This window comes from Daphnia pulicaria, chromosome 5, assembly GCF_021234035.1.
Source record: "Daphnia pulicaria isolate SC F1-1A chromosome 5, SC_F0-13Bv2, whole genome shotgun sequence".
Lineage (NCBI taxonomy): Eukaryota > Metazoa > Arthropoda > Branchiopoda > Diplostraca > Daphniidae > Daphnia > Daphnia pulicaria.
The window spans coordinates 141,717-158,067 of NC_060917.1; the positions used below are offsets into that span (position 1 = coordinate 141,717).

Sequence of the window (16,351 nt, forward strand, 5' to 3'; positions counted from 1 at the left end):
GGATTGGATTACTCCTCTGAGCCGCTAGACGACGACGGTTACACACACACAATCTCTCTCTCTTATTGCTCTTAATTTATTTTTCTTGGCCGGATGAGATCGGATTATATGTTTTATTGTATACACACACACACACACACACACTAAGGGGAGTGATGGAGACAAATGTTCAAGACAACAAAAACAAGACAAGTTCCAAGAAAGAAGGTCAGGGACTTTTGGGTTCCGCTTCATTTTACATTTTGATGCGAATCGGGCAAAAATATGTTTTCTTATAACTCGGAGCAGATTTTTGTGCGGATGCGTGTTTTAACAATTGTTAACACGCACATTTTGCGGCACAAGTTTTTCAAGCGGTTTGCGATTACAAATATTTTAAAAACAACTTTTTATTTGGCAGTTTGTAAACAAACTTAAAAAAATTTGTGCTACAAGTTTGTTGCATCTTCTAACTTTTTTTAACGCTTGCGCAATAGTACCTGATCATTCCCTGCCCAATGATTGCTGTGTCAAGGACAGAACCGGATCTCCCCCCACTAGAATTTACACCCTATGGGTAGGCTATACCCTCCCCTCCTCCTATACGTATGCGGAGAGGTGGAGCGGGGGGAGCGCCAAAGACATTAGACAGAATGGCGCCGCGCGTCGCCTATTTGAATTATACTGAATTGACTTTAATGCAGTTCGTGTAAAGCCTTAAAAAAAATTCTAACTAACCAAATAATGAACTTTGACAATATTTTAAGAGGCTACATGGCCATTTAAATTGATTTCCGATTGGTTGTACAGTTTTAACAAATAAGAATTATTTGATTTAATAAAAACACCACTCATGGTTTGGGCGACGTGGATTTGTATAAATACCATGACTGGACATCATATAAGTGTATTCCATACGGAATACATATACTAAAATTGGAACGATACAGAGAAGATTAGCATGGCCCCTGCGCAAGGATGACACGCAAAATCGTGAAGCGTTCCACATTTTTTGCTAATTTTTGCATTAATAAATATTCGTGAGTGAGTTGCCAACAAATTTATCGCAAAAGATTCGCCGTTCGATGCTTCCCGGCGCCTGAAAAGGAGATTTTGTTCGTCGAAGTTGTCTAGCCTGATCTAGCCTAAAGCCTATTTCATACTCGTGATGAAGCGCTTAAACCTTTAAAACGTTAAAAACAAGTTAGTGGAATCCGCTCGAGAAAGACGGAGACTCGTTCAGCATGAATCAAATTTACAACTGGAGATTTGAAGATAAAATTCGTCTAACCCAACCAACGTTCTGAAAAGTTCAAGTTACGGATCCTCAACGATCACTAAGATCAATTCTGAGAAATGAAGGAAAAGAGGAACATATATGAGTCATCCTTCCCGCAGAAAAACAAAAAAAAATCAGTGTCCATTTTGCATGTCCGCACAGGCTTATCTTTTAAAATTTTCGTAAAGTAATTAGCAAAAACAAAGAAAATTAAACGAATAACAACAGCTACTTCCATTTGTGACACAAGCAATAAAATGTTTGATGATGACGTTACGGCTGAATGATAGCCATACATCGTTTCTCTGCGATTATACATATTTTAAAAAATGAACTGCACTACCTAATTAAACGTGCATATATATAATAATAATAATTTTTCTAATTCTGATACGTCTAGAATAGAACGGTGCTTAAAGAGGGGCGTCCGTGCTATTTGGATTAGTTAATTCAATTCTTAAATGTATTGAGGCAATGTACGTGAACTATATGATTAATTACTCGTTGATCAGAAGAAATGGAGGAGAAATTAAAGTAATAGATTCTCTTCTTGATGACTTCGAATCGCTGCTATCTGAAGGTTAACCAGCTGGGTAATTCAAGAGGTAGATCGACATTGACGATTAATCATTTTTCACACAATAATGGCGAAAATTCCCATAATATGAATATTGCATGTGAAGAAACGAGCTGAGGTTTATTTGTTTGTTAAATACTTGGTCACCGAGTTTACCGTAACCAATTCAAATTTAATAAATAAAATTGTACATGTTCATAATAATGTGGAAAAAGTTCTTTTTTCAATTTAGAAAAATTTTGCGTGGGCCTTCTGATATGCCTAAATAAATTGCCAAAACAGGGTGATTGCCTCATTTCCATGTTCTACAATGTCCAATATCTGGCGTGAAGTTGAAACCAAGACTTAAGACGAGAGAAAAGGTGATAAAGAATAAAAGCGAGTTTTTCGTTTTAAAATAAATGGATTCTACGTTTTACCAATAATGAACTGCATTACCCAATTGAACACACTTTTTATTTCAAAAGTTTTTTTTTCTAATTTTGACACTCTAAGAATTAAACGGTGTTCAAATAGGGCTGTCATTGTAGGTTGGTTTTGATAGTCTAATTCTTTTAGATATGGAAGCTTTACTAATTATTGTTCATGAAAGATTGCTCGTTATCCTTATCAACAGAAGTGCATTGACGAGATAACTTTGTCAATGTTGATGAAGACACGAATCGTTTCATCCTTTATTTAAGTGTATATCTGTTGGTGTACACGAGCAATCGATTTGATATTCAGTATCGGCAATTACTGCCGAAATATAAATATTGCTTGTGGAAGAAACGAGCTGAAATCTTACTGTTTGTTTTTTACTTAGTCATCGGGGTTACCGTAACCAACTCAAAATTTCTTCTCAAATCATCACATGCTCATAATAATGTGATCAAAGTTCTTTTTTCAAACTTGAAAATTTCGCACGGGGATTCTGCGATGCTTATAAAATGTTGCAAAACGTATTTACGGCATTTATTCCATGTCCTGTGCAATGTCCAAGATGGGCGGGAAGTTTTAAACCAAGCCTAAGACATGAGAAAAGAAAATGATGGTCAAGAATAAAAACGAGTTTTCCCTTTTAAAGAGAGAAACTAGACGCGAATGTCCTTTTGGTAACCATCTATAGGGGATAACACGCCGACGGCTGTCATACCAGGAACGGAAAAAAAAAACTTTTGGGAAAGAATGACACGCAAAATCTTAAAGCTTTCCCATTTTTTGCAAAATTTTGCACTAATGAATATTCGCACGAGAGTTGCTAACAAACTGATCGAAAAAGTTCGCTGTCTGAGCTCTGAGGCTTCCCCTTCCCGGCGTTTGAAAAAGAGATTTTGTCAGATGAGGACGAGATTGATTATCTTAAAATAATTGGTCGATTTTTTATTTCTATCGATATCTAAGCAATTGCTAATTAAAAGATCAGTCACATCAGTGTCGTCTGCATTTCGTTTTGTTTCGAAAAAAAGTTTCGAAAAAAATTACAAAATTGTGGTCACACTCCACGCAGTTAAACAGGTAAATAAAACCCAGAAAATTAAATAATAAATATTACGATTATTATGGGAGCTTAAATAGCAGAGTAAAACCTGTTTTGGAAACCCCAAATGTGTAAAATGTTTGTTCCTAAATCCTGACTAGCAAGCCCCCTGTCAATGCATGGCAGTCTGTTTGCACTGATTGTAACCTTTTCCTTTGTGCAGATTTTAGGCCTGATTAAGTCATCATCACTACAATATCTACCAGCTTATTTGCTTGTGCTGGTGTTGCCCTGTCATCTGCAACAATCTCATCATCATCGCTTGGGTAATGATTTGTGTTAATTAATTGTAAATATTTTTCGTGACCCATTTTTAATTTTTAATTTAGAACAGCATCCTGTTTGATTGCAGAATTCCCCCATCTTTAAATATCCTCTGTCCTTGTGTACACCCATGTGTGTGTGGGTGTATTCATGAGGACCCCCTTTTTCCCTATCCTGCCTGGTGTGTTCAACTCTTCAGCGAATGGATGAAGCACTTGTGGATGCCTGGCTGTATTTCCCAGGCTTAAAGGTAGGAAAAATCTATCTCAACCTTCCTTTTTGAATAGTTGGGGGCGTTGATTATAAATAGTTACAGAGTACGATTACTCCTGAGCTAGGCGGTTGATTGGAACTTGTTGTTGGTTTTCACTTGCCGTTTTTGTTGACTCATTTTACCCCGTCAATCCCATTTTACTGGTGCGCCCTACACTCTCCTGTATGCGCATTTATTTTCTAGCTGTTTTTGAAGGGTGGTACAGCAACACCACGGATGCAACAGCGGTTTTGACACCGCCGGACTTTTGACATGTGAGAGTCATCGATGGACGCGTAGTGTACGAAAACGAACAAACTCGAAAAGAGCCCTCGTCGTTTGTTAAAGGCAGGCAAGCCCGAAGGAGAGTGGGGTGGCAATACAGCAAACGAAATATGTCCGTGCCTTATATACATATAGGAAAGGAAAAGAGAGGGAATATATAAGGATACTCTCGGAGAGTGTAGGTGGGGAGATATGGAGCAAAGCGAAGGAGGTGTTGGGTTGTTCCGATTCCAAAGTTTCAAATGGCCCTCCTCTCTCTCTCTCTCTCTCCGATGTCGTTCATTTCGACATTTTCCCTTGGCTGCTAGCTGCTAGGCTGAAACACGGAAAGCTCGTTATGTAGGTTCCCCCCTTATATACAGTCAGGCAGTTTGCTTTAGCTTCTGTTGCACAGCACAGGGCAGCTTATAGGCATCAGGCCCCGTTGATGGTCTCTACACTCACATAAAAAACGGGCGGTGAATAAGGGACGAGAGGCTGCTGTGGCAGCACAGCAAACTTGATGAGGACGACATGGATATGTTGTTTTTTTTTTCTCCGTCTCTCTTTTTCTGTATGTGTATGTAGGTTTTTCCTATCTAGACCTCAGTTTGAAACGCTCCTCCTCTTTCGACTACTGACTTTTTTTTCGCTCGTATTTTTCTTTTCACATTTGTGAAGAGAGAAAGACCCCACGGCCCCGTTTTTCGCTTGTTGTTTCTTCTTATTCCCAAACTCTTAACTCCCTTTTTCCCTCTTTATTTTTCTCTCCAGGGATAAATGACAAGAGTTTGGGAGCTTAGAGCCTCTTGAGTATAGACCCCGTATAGTATCCCCCCAGCACTGTATGGCATATATATAACGACTGCAAGTCCATAACTTTTACAAGTGTAAAAAAAAGGAAAAAGGGACATTTGAAAAGACGGCGATAAATCAAGGAGAATACAAGTGAAGTGCAGGGAAACCACATCGGGACGCGTTTGAAATCCGGACGTCCGGGATTCCAACAAAAAAAATTTCATGTCCTTCATTAACTGTCAATCGTACAGCCTATCAATTTTGATTTAACTTTGAACTCGACTATAACTTTTATGGAGCAATAACTGATTATTGAGTAGCTATCATTTTTGAATGATTTACGTCGGTCGTCAATTGTCGCTTTATACCGTCACACCTGGAACCTGCCAATCAACAAAAAGGGTTATATAGCGGATCAACTTGCGGATAGATTGAACGCTATAGGCAGCAGCCAGTCCGTCAATTCGGTTCTGTTTCCCGTCTCGCTTTGCGTTTGTTGTATATGACGGACTCGCCTCCCATCCAGTTGATGAATCCCAAACATTTTGTTTTGGTTTTGTACGTTTGGCTTTTGCATTCTTCGTTGTATGGCGGAATTCAAAAAGAAACTCACACGCCGCTCCTGTTTTAACCTCTTCCATGCCAACCCCCTCTTCCAACTCTCTCTGATAAGTACAAATAAATATATATGCGGCATAGGAAAACAAAGCCTGTCTCTTCTTTTTCTCCGAGGAGACCACACGTGGATCGTTTATGGTTATAAGGGATGTAAACGACCTATATGTACCCGGAGCTTCAACTTTTCTTTTTTTTTTTTTCCTTTTTTTTTCCCGAGCTGCTGGCTCTCTTCTCGCCGTGAATGCCAGTGTGTATATCTCTTTTGTTGCTCTTGGTGAGCTTCCAAAGTGTACAGCTGCTCAGATCATCAAGAGAGAGAGAGAGAGAGAGAGTGGCAGGGCCCTATAGAGCTATATCCTTGCGTGCTTGTGTACACTCTCCGGTTCTTTTTCTTATATATTTGTATACACACACAGAGAGCACACACACACATCCACATACAAACACTTTCAAGTTGCTCATTCCGAGTTGCTATACGGGCCATTACATCGCTCTCGATTGTGTCTCACGCGCGGGAATATTTGAAAAATGCAAAGGTGCGCTTTAAAGGTGGAATGTGTCAGCTATAGCAAATAGAGACAAATAGGACAAGAGGAAATGATTATTCTTCCAGCGCAAACCGAGTCGGGTTGTTTTGTGTATGTGTAAAACACATGTGATAACAAATGATATTGGCCAAAAACTGCTGATGCGCGCTTCGCCATCTTTTCTCTCTTTTTTTTCTTTTTGGCTCTGGTAGACAAACAGTCGCCGACTCGGGGCTTGAAAACAAACGACATACGATGAGGACCCCCCTCTTGTACTTGTCTCTCATCTCCGTTTGTAGACTATACGCGCCTATATACACGTCGGCCTGATTTAGTGCGCACTCTTTTTCCCTTTTATTTTTCACAGGAAGTCGCCAAGCTGTCTGACTCTCTCCTTCGTCTTTTTTTTTTTTCCACCCTTCTCTGATGTTAACCCACCAAAGGTCTCTCCCCAGCATCTGCCTATGGGTGGGTCTTTTTTTTTGACCGGACCGGGGGACTCCCATGTATGCTGTTGCTCCGCATTCTTTTCTTCCGGAGCGCGGAAAAACAACCGAGAAACTATCCATCAATTCTAATAGTTACCAACACACATTTACAAAAGAGTGAATGTGTACACTTGATTCGATTCTTCCGGTGTGGAGTCTATATCCAGTCCACCACACCGGAATGCCGGATAGCCAGGGGGAAATCGCCTCAATTAAATTTTTAAAAATGGTTAGGAATTACAATCGATATTATTTTTCGGGTGTGTAAATGCAATTGGGGTTACGGCGGGGTTGGTTAGAGCGTGTTCTTTTACGTACACATGTTGTCTGACATAATAAACTCGAGTGACATGGAGAGAAAAAAAAACGGAAGATGGCCAAGTTGTATTTTCCTATGTTTCATGTGTTTATGCTATGAAATCTCTTTAACGGAGGGTTTTGAAAAAGAGTTGAGGATGTGGAGCTGACAGCGAAAGGTTTCGGATGGCCAGCGACGGGAAAAAAAATCCAAGAAGAAGAAGATATGGGGGTGGTCCCCGGGATTGCTGGAGATCCCAGCAGCTGTGTTGGTCTGTTTCACACTCTCTCGTCTTCTCTCTTTTTCTTTGGCATTGCCGACGCTCTCTCTGCCTGCCTCTCTCTGCTCTTGTCGTCTTGTAAGCCTCATCATCATTTCCCCCCACGGTCGGCCCAGACAGCTTGGCACCAAATTTTTCTTGTGAGTTTCTTATAGTGCAGCCCCCCTCGCCCTCATTCGACCTCTCAACCATCTTGTTCTTCTTCTTCTCGGTGACTTGACTGCCATCACACACATTCTCCATCGTTTTGTGTGTGTGTGTGTGTGTCAGGGAAACACCACACCGACCCGGGTTCTATGCGGATAATAGAAGATTTGTGTACTCGCCTTTCCGCAGTACATGCACTTTCCGCCGTACACATTTTTTTTCGCTCATGTGGACTGTTATAACTAGGCGAAGACAATATAACACATGACTCTGTTTTTCCGCCGTTCTTTCGGTGTATCATTTGTCCAGCCTTTCCTGTTAGGATACACCAAAATGCATCAGCCTATGCAAAATTCAACTGTCAAGTTCTATTTTTTGGGGGGAGAAAATTCAGGAATGCGCTTTGTGGTGGTCTGTATTGTTGAGAATTAGCGTCCAGGATGTGATGATGTAGGTCCATTATGTTTGCGTTTATTACATGATTGCGTCTGAAAAATTTCGTAGCGCGCTGGGAAATGTTGTAAATAATGACGTAACCAATGCGACGACCCGGTAGAAGACGGAAGGAAACGCTGGGTAGAGGAAAACAAAACAAGGGGAAAAAGAAGAAGAAGACGAAGAGAGGATGGTGTCGATGGAGGAAAATGTATAAAGAGCAATGGACCACCCAAGCAGCGAGAGTATAGGTATATAGGAGAAATAGAGAGAAGAACGCGCAGGAGCATCTTATTCTTTTGTCAGATGGTTATCGTCACTCTCCTTCTCCTTCCTTGGGCTTGGGCTGGCTGCTGCTGGCCTCGTCTGTTGGATAATAACCGAAACGGTTGTTTTTCTTTGTACAAGGCACACACCAAAACACACACACAAGAACATGGGGATAATGGGATATATGCTGTACGTAACCTCCTACTTTTTACTTCCCCCTTTTCGTTTTGTTTTTTTCTTATTTTCTATCCGTTTACCAAATTTCATGTCCGGTGTATACTGATCCAATCTTGTAAATGCCACCCACAATACGCGCAAAATTGACCGCATTCGCACGGTGATGATTCAATTATAAAATTGAGTCGGGATAGAAATTTTTTAAATTTTGATAGCACATAATAGGCTATTTGATTTTTTTTATTTTCTAGCGAATCAATCGTCTATTTCTGTCTATTTCGAGTTATAACTTTTTTTTATTTGTTAAACAATTCTGACATCAAATTCCCAGTTGATTGGGCCAACGGGAAAAACAAATGCGCGATAGCGCCTCCTCATTTGCCTGTTGTTGTTTTCCGAAAGGAGTTGCCGTCAAATTGTTTTATCGTCTGCCCAGTTGCTCTGCTTGCGTGTGTATATACAGGATTCACAAGTCCTAATTGATGATCCAGCCACTCCCTGCCCGTCCCAACAAAACGTTACGTATTATTAGCTTCTCTAACCAAAGTGTCGTCCTTATAGGATCTGTTGTGTTTCAAAAACAAAAACCCAAACGAAAAAGACACACAGCACAACAGACAACACACACACACTCGACTCGGGCGGAGGATTAGTTTGGCGTGTCTTAACGCGTTGTTTTTGCATCGCCATCGTTTCTTTCTCTCTCTCTAGATCTGTTAGACGGACGCGGACGGAGGGATCCTGAGATGTAGCACATCTCCTAAAGTCCCAGAGTCCGTGCGGGTCTCACCAGCAAGGCGCGATCCTGCTGCTGAAACCCGAGTCATTTGAACTCGTAAGCCGGGCCTCCTCGTCGTCGAGAGTTATGCTGTGAAAAAACACACGGCTCGGTATGAAAACAGATCAGGAATAAGAAGAAGAAGAAGTCTTGTGTGTATGTGTGTGTGGTATAGAGATTGTTGATTTTGAACAAGGGGGTGAGACATTTTTCAGTTTGGCCACTTGAGTTGACTGTTTCTCAAGCTGTAAGCTCTCCGTCTATATCTACCGCAAAAGCCTCTCTCTCTCTCTCTCGGCTGCCCGTGTGTGTGTAGTTGTTGTGTGTGTTGGTCGTTGGTGGCTGGGTGCGAGTGTCAAACAAAGCTGGGCTGATTTGTTGTTCAATCTTCGACCGTTTCTTTTTTCTTCTTCTGGTACTTTTTTATTTTTTTTTAGGTTGCGTGTGTGTCAGGAGCCAGACAGTTCTCTCTGTGTGTGTCTCTCTGCTCCTGTTTCGTCATGTTGTTGTTGTTGTTGTGTTCCTTTCTAGAAATCCCCAGCAAACGTCTCGACATACCCAACAGCTCCCGACGCGCGCCTTTCGACAGGCCCCAGCGCTTCGTCTCCATCGTCACTCGCCCCGCGTTTGTCGATCGCAGCTGGGCGGAGGGAATATAGTAAGAACAAGAATCAAAGATCCTTGCCCAAAAATGGACAAGGGAAACATTTTCTGCCATGTGCCATTCCTCATTAGATATATCCGTAAGCATTCGATCGGAGAATAGGTATACTAATAATTAAAATTAATTGTCCATTATCGACCGGCTATGAATAAGCTTATTCGATCCCTATGCGGAGTGTACAAGGAGCGAACGTGTTTTGTAATCTAATTCCGGGAGTTTGATGAAGATGATGGATTTGATTTCTATCATCGCCGTCAAACATTATCACGTACCGGGTAACCTTCTGCATGTGTCAAAGACAGGCCATCGGGGCCATCCAGCAGGATTCGACTTGGTATAAAGAAATATACGTCCAGCAGCGCCTAGATCTAAACTATATACACCAGTACATCAGGGAAGTTGAGTCTCATCCTTCTCCTTCCATAAGCTGAGCTATATAATGAAACTTTATTACACAGAAGTAAACTCAATCTATGTTTCGACGCCTCCTCACGGCGCCTATACAAAGTACAATTTAACGCCCTGACAAAATGTTTTATCCAAAAGTCAACGTTAACTTTGATTGCGTCTCACTAAGGGCCTTGATTTTCACCTCGCGATCGCATAGGCCGCGCTGTCCCCGTACCGAATAAAACGACTAATTAATCCAAGTTTGACAATGAACCAGCGATCTCCAAGTAGCCTGATTTCAAGTAAGCGGGGTTGTACAGGCCGTCGATGTACATACGTAAGGCAATGTTAGATTCACTTGTCTAGTTAAAGCCCAGCAACGACGAGTCGAAAAGTTTTGCCCAGATTTTGTAACACAATGTAAGTCCAATAATTTGATTTGTTATTGCTGCTGTAATAGAACTTGTTATTTGGAGAATTGTCTTCGTTCCGCTTAAACGTTCCGCCTTCAACGACCGTCAAGCCCATTTCTTCTATAGGCCTATCAAAGTATAGTGTCTATATATGTTTTTATGCTAGCAGACTCCGGCTGCTGGAGATTATAAAGAGCACGCCTAAAGGCCTAAGAAGGTAAAAGGGATTTATGGATAATGCTCGTGATGGAATAACGATAAACGGCCATGGCAGCTGCTATCCACACAAGTCAAACGCCCAATGACAGTTCAACTATATTTTCATATGCAGTTAACCCAAACGAATATTGCGCCACCAGTTATGCATAGAAATATAAAAGTGGCTATGCCAAAAAAAGATGCCAGTGGGTCTGGCATATTATGAGGCGGGCTAGATCGTATAAGAGCAAAAAGGGGGGATAAGCATTCATAGGCGAGCCGGAGGAACGAAATGACGAGAAAAGTTGTAAATGTTTGTTGACAGAAATCTTTTGGTCGTTATATTCCTTTAGGCCAAGTAGCCTAGTTAGTCTATAGGCCTTTTGCACCGGGCCCAAAAAGGGTCCTCTCCTTGTGTGAGCGCTGTTGAAGGAGATCCTGGCACCGTGGATTGCTGATGGGATGACAGTTAGCGCGCTCGACAAGCAAACATCTTTTAAAGCCTAGCCTGGGAAAATCTAAAACAAATAAAAACGAGAAAAGAAGAATTTCGAAGAGAAACTAGTCGAAGAATGTCGTGTCAAATGGGTGTCTAAGGTTTTCTATCCACCACGGCCCAGCCATTAGTGATATGTGGCAGCCACTGCGCATCGTCGAAATTCTTTCTCCACGTTCACACAGCAGCAGAGATACTAAATACAAGAGAGAGAAAGGCATGTTATCTATGTCCAATAATCCGGCTGCTGGTAGAGCCTAAACTATTAAGACCTATTTGTGAGGCTAAATGATTGTTTTCTGTAAATGTCGTCGCTATATAGGCGCAGCAGTACCGGCGTGTGGGGGCTCTATGGCATCGCGGAGACTGTGGGAAGAAGATGAGGAGATTATCGCAAAGTAAAAGTCGAACACACACAAGAAGTTTTATACACCGCGCGCCGCTTCTGTTTGAATTGCTGGGGGATTTTCTTCTTTTGCATCTGCTAGCTGCTCTGCTGTGTGCCATGATATTCCCATTGGTCCTATATTAGTTGATGTCCCTGTGCGCATTCGTGTTCATCCTCCTGTGTGTTTTGTGTCCAAACAGCCAGGCAAACATCATCCCCCGCGCAGCACGGAAGGAAAGCAGCCGAATTGCTATATGATGGTCATTCAGTCCCAGCAGCACAGCAGCGGCAAGGATTTTCTCCTTCATTAGCTATCGCGGCCGTTATTGTTGTTCCGTCTCTTTCTCTCTCTAGTCTGTTTTCCTCCACGCTGGCTTTTTTCTTCCGCCAACAAAAGCAACACTGTTATATTTTTTTTTCTCTCTATGCGCTTCTTCTTCCTCATGATGATGATGTGGCCCTGTATATTATGTATATAGTAGAGCTGATTCAGCCGGTTTGGCAGCTCCGGCTGCGTGGGAGGGCGGAGTATATATCAACACAAACGTGAAAACAAGATATTATTTTCTATACATACCAAGCCAGCATTTTTCTTTTACGTGATATACTCTATAAGCTTTAAGGGGGGTGGGAGAAAAGTCTACATGGTGTATATAAGAATGGGCGGCCACGCGACGAAAACCGTGACGTGAAGACGGACGGACATACGCGGATCATTCCGTAAATAGCCCCGGAACGCACATCAGGATGCGGAATATAGTATGCGGAAAAGATTTTCAATTAGATATAGACCGACGGGGAGGGATATTGTATAATAGCCATTCGATCTGCCTGTTAAATGTTTGCTTGCGCAGCGGATGATGTGATGATGACGTTGTCGATCGACTTGATCCCAACAATGGCGGGCTATTTAAACATTCATATTTTCTGGATGAGAATCTATTAGCTTTATACACAAGGCGTTTGATTGTGATATTTTAAATTGACGGGTGGATGAGGGGAGTTTTTGAAAGTACTTGAATATTATTATCAAGTGAGTATTTAGAGAAAGCTGTACGTTTATTATACGTGTGAGAGACAGACCACCCTTATTACTCTTGTGCGCACTGGGGGTTTGTAGAACGTACGTATAGCAGCACACCCTTTTTCTTTTGCTCTCCAGTTGCTCTCTCTCCTTTCTTCCGGATGAAAAGACGGGACCTACTCCAGAAGCCAAACATTGTGTGAGCACTACTCTTTCAAGTTCTTTCTCCTCTAGCTCTTTCATGAAGGCGGTTCACTCAAGCGACAACCATGAAGAGGTCCCATACAATCGTCTGTTATACCATTGCCTACTACTACTACTATACTACTGTGTGTGTGTGTCTAAAGAATATCAGCGAACAACAAAAAAAATAAAAGAAGGAAAAACCTTTTTCTTATATTTATATTTCTCAAGCCGGGCGGCGGCGGCGATTTTACAAGAGGTTGGTGATGATGGTGGTTGGCATAGAGAGGGGGTTTATAATACTGGAACACTTGAAGCAACACATCCAGCAGCCCCAACTCTCTGTGAGATCAGTTCGACAAACTCCCTCCCCCTGTGCATATAGTCTATTCTCATTGAAGGAAAAAAAGGAGATCTAGAAGGAGAATCTAGCAAATACCCAGATCATGGTCGCAGCGGTGGTCTCTCCTTGACAATAAAGGGGGGAAAGAATCTATAAAGAAAAGAGAGAGGCAAAAATACAATCAATCGATTCAAATGTACGTCCACAACTGCGCTTTAACTATAAGGCTTTTTTTTTTAACCTACTCATTTGGCTTCAGTCGAGCGTTATTGCCTTGAGTGTATTAGTAGCTGCACAGGGCTGAGCTCTTGCTTTATGTATAGGTATAAATACAGTAGGGTTTATAGATGATATCCTTCTGTTTGCGACCTATTATACAGCAGACTGTATCATCGCGGTCGTGATGACTAAATAAGAACATCTTTTATTTTGAATCGAGTGCCACTGGATGGGATATCCATAATAAGGATCTGCGGCTGTGCTGTGTGGTGATGTGGGCGGCTCCGCATCGCAGTGTGTTACTGTTTTCTGTGTGTGTGTATAGAGACAAGCAGCAGCAGCAATGGCCGTGTGTGTGTCGCCGCCATATAGGCAGCGATGGGGAAATGCGAGTTCATTGGAGGAGAAAATCGGCGCAGGCCGATAAAGAAGAAGAACTCGCCGCCCGCTAAATATTTGGATTTCGATGCCTATCGTTTGTATACACATACATACATGTATATCTCTCTATATACATGTTATTGTGTATACACACACACAAAATACTGGCCATCAAAACAAAAACATTTGCGACCCCCCAATAACGCGCGCTATTCATTCATTTTTCATCTTTAGATCAATTTTGGACCATTTCATTTCATTTTTTTCCCACAGTATCCCACCGCCATAAGCAAACTCCTTGGGATGAAAATATTGGCGACCGCGGGTTCTTGTTGTTGAAGGATTTTTATTTAGTTTAGTTCAGTATACAAACGACGAGATAAAATGAGAAGTGAAAAAAGATCAATAAGAAAAGATAAAGTCTAGAAAAGGGATAATAAAATCGAAGAGTACGAAACTTATAAGAGGACGTCTGCCCGTCTAGCGCCAGCACAAAAGGAGGACAATTGTGCATTTAATGCGCAACAGCAGCAAAACACTTGGAGAAAATAAGCCATAAAAGGGACTCGGGTGCATGCGAGTTTCATTGTATAAAACGTTGTACAACATACACGCAGCCGAAAAAGCCTAAACACGATTGGTGCGGGCGAGAGTATTTATAGAGAGAAAGGACGTTCTAATTGATCAAAGGCGTGATGGAAATAGCCGAGCATCGAGGCGGATTTGACGCATATTATTCTTTTTTTATATATATTTCTTTGTGCATAGATATCGTTTCGTTTGTAGTCACAACAAGAACCCAGTAACCTCCCGTCGCGGTTACTGTTCAATTCCGATATAATCTGCTCTCACATTCTCCGGCGCAGTCTATAGCCAGCAGCTTTTATTCACAATTTTGAACAACCTAAATTTGCTCTATAAATTACTAACACCAGCTCGGCCAAAAATAGAAATGAAAAATGCAACGGACGCGTTGATAACTTGATATCTAGCTCATATGATTGCGGCACAACGAACAATTGAACATATGTGTATAGCATATCAGCTCAAAGTGTGTTTTGGTCTTGTTGACGTGTATATAGCTTGTAGTTGCAACAGATCGCCATCAGCTGTTTCCATTGGGCGCGGTATAATAAACCAGCACATGTTCACAATCAAAGTAAATGTGTAATACGCGCCATGTAAAAACAAAACAAGCGGGGTCGGTCGAGTTTGGGAGATTACCGCAACGTAATCATTTACAGTGCGCATGTACTTCATCACACCTATATATAATGCCTGATAAAGCCGGCCATAAAAATTCACTTGAAACCGGTCGGTCGAGTTTACCCGGCCGAATGTTTTTACGACATCCGCGCGGCAAAGTTTTTCGATTAAAGGTAAGCGCCTAAAACCTACAATTTGTACGTGAAGCTTAGAGGAATACAACGAACTCGATAACCACACCCCTGCCGCACCCGCTGGCCAGTGTCAACATGTACAGAGCAAACAGAAAATTTATTATCACCATTTTTACATGTGGTGGTTGCTGGCGAGCTTGCCCGACATGCAAAAGCGGTTTGGCTTTGTTCTTCTAACGCTTTGACTGCAAAATGTAACGTGCATTTAACGCACGATCCTTGTAAAACCTTCATTTTTTCTGGTCGCAATATTCTAGTCGCATATTTTCATTATTAAAAAATGTTGGGTCGCCTGTAATTCGTTATGGTGCAACAAGTCACATACGGCACCAAAAAGCTTGGTATTGTAACGCCACGCATAACAGTTGACGCAGTTGACGCTATGTGAAAGTTGGACAGCATATTACGACGAATGTTCTGAGGGGTTATAGCCAATGACGAGTTTTTGAACACATCTTTTGATTGAAAATGAATAACTAATAGATTTTTTGTGCAAATTAATTTTTCGGTTGATAAATGGGTATTTTAATTAACGAGCAGTTTACAGTGGTGCACGGTGCATCGAATTATTAAGCCACTGGCAGTCGGTAAAGTTAACCTTTCGTTTATATATTTTAATTCGTTTTAGTTTTTATCAGAATATTGTTTATAGTCAGGCAGGTTAACACAGATTAAAATTTGTTTTATTGTAAAGGTGATTTACTCTCGTTTGGACTTTCATTGAAAGAAGATCAAGAAGATGGAGTAAAGACGGTGATTTGTTAAGAAATCACGTAGCATCTATGATCTATCTCCGTTAATCATGAAATTTTTGTAAGAACGAAGAGAGTAATTCAAGTTACGTGACGATAATAAAAGAAAATACTTCAATTCAAGGTACTACGCGATGAGCAAGTAAGGTGATAAAAATGATAATTCAAACGTGGTAGGGAAGACATTTCCACTTATGCTAACTCCAAATTTCAGTACTAATTATGACTTTAGATTGCCGTACACGTAATGTTCATTACACACCGATTGTGCATCCTTGTAAAATTAACAGCTATGGAATAAAATTTTGTCACTTCATCGACATTGGATGGCCGTGTGGTCACGTTGTTATAAGCTTGCCTGCGACTGTGTAGCAAATTCACCGACAGCAATACTATAATCTTGCCTAAATTAATTCATTAAATGGTACCAACAAGCTTGGTAGTTTACACCTAAGAGTTGACGCTCTTATGTGATAGTTAGTCAGCATACGACGATTGTGCTGATTGAAAAACGCAAATAGCAAGAGGTGATGGCCAATCATGAGTTTT

General features: G+C 41.3%; 1 long non-coding RNA gene and 1 other non-coding gene across 3 annotated transcripts; both read left to right on the top strand.

The window, feature by feature from the left end:
• Nucleotides 1–886: 886 nt before the first annotated feature.
• LOC124341641 lies at nt 887–992 on the top strand. The gene has a single exon (XR_006918557.1). It is a non-coding gene; the product is annotated as a U6 spliceosomal RNA (small nuclear RNA).
• Nucleotides 993–3,241: 2,249 nt separating this feature from the next.
• On the top strand, nt 3,242–12,850 carry LOC124340692. Of its 2 annotated transcripts, none has more exons than XR_006918172.1 (4): nt 3,242–3,332; nt 3,518–3,620; nt 3,684–3,868; nt 12,663–12,850. It is a non-coding gene; the product is annotated as an uncharacterized LOC124340692 (long non-coding RNA). The 2 variants fall into 2 exon arrangements; XR_006918171.1 differs by lacking the exon at nt 12,663–12,850 and adding an exon at nt 11,435–12,629.
• Nucleotides 12,851–16,351: the final 3,501 nt, after the last annotated feature.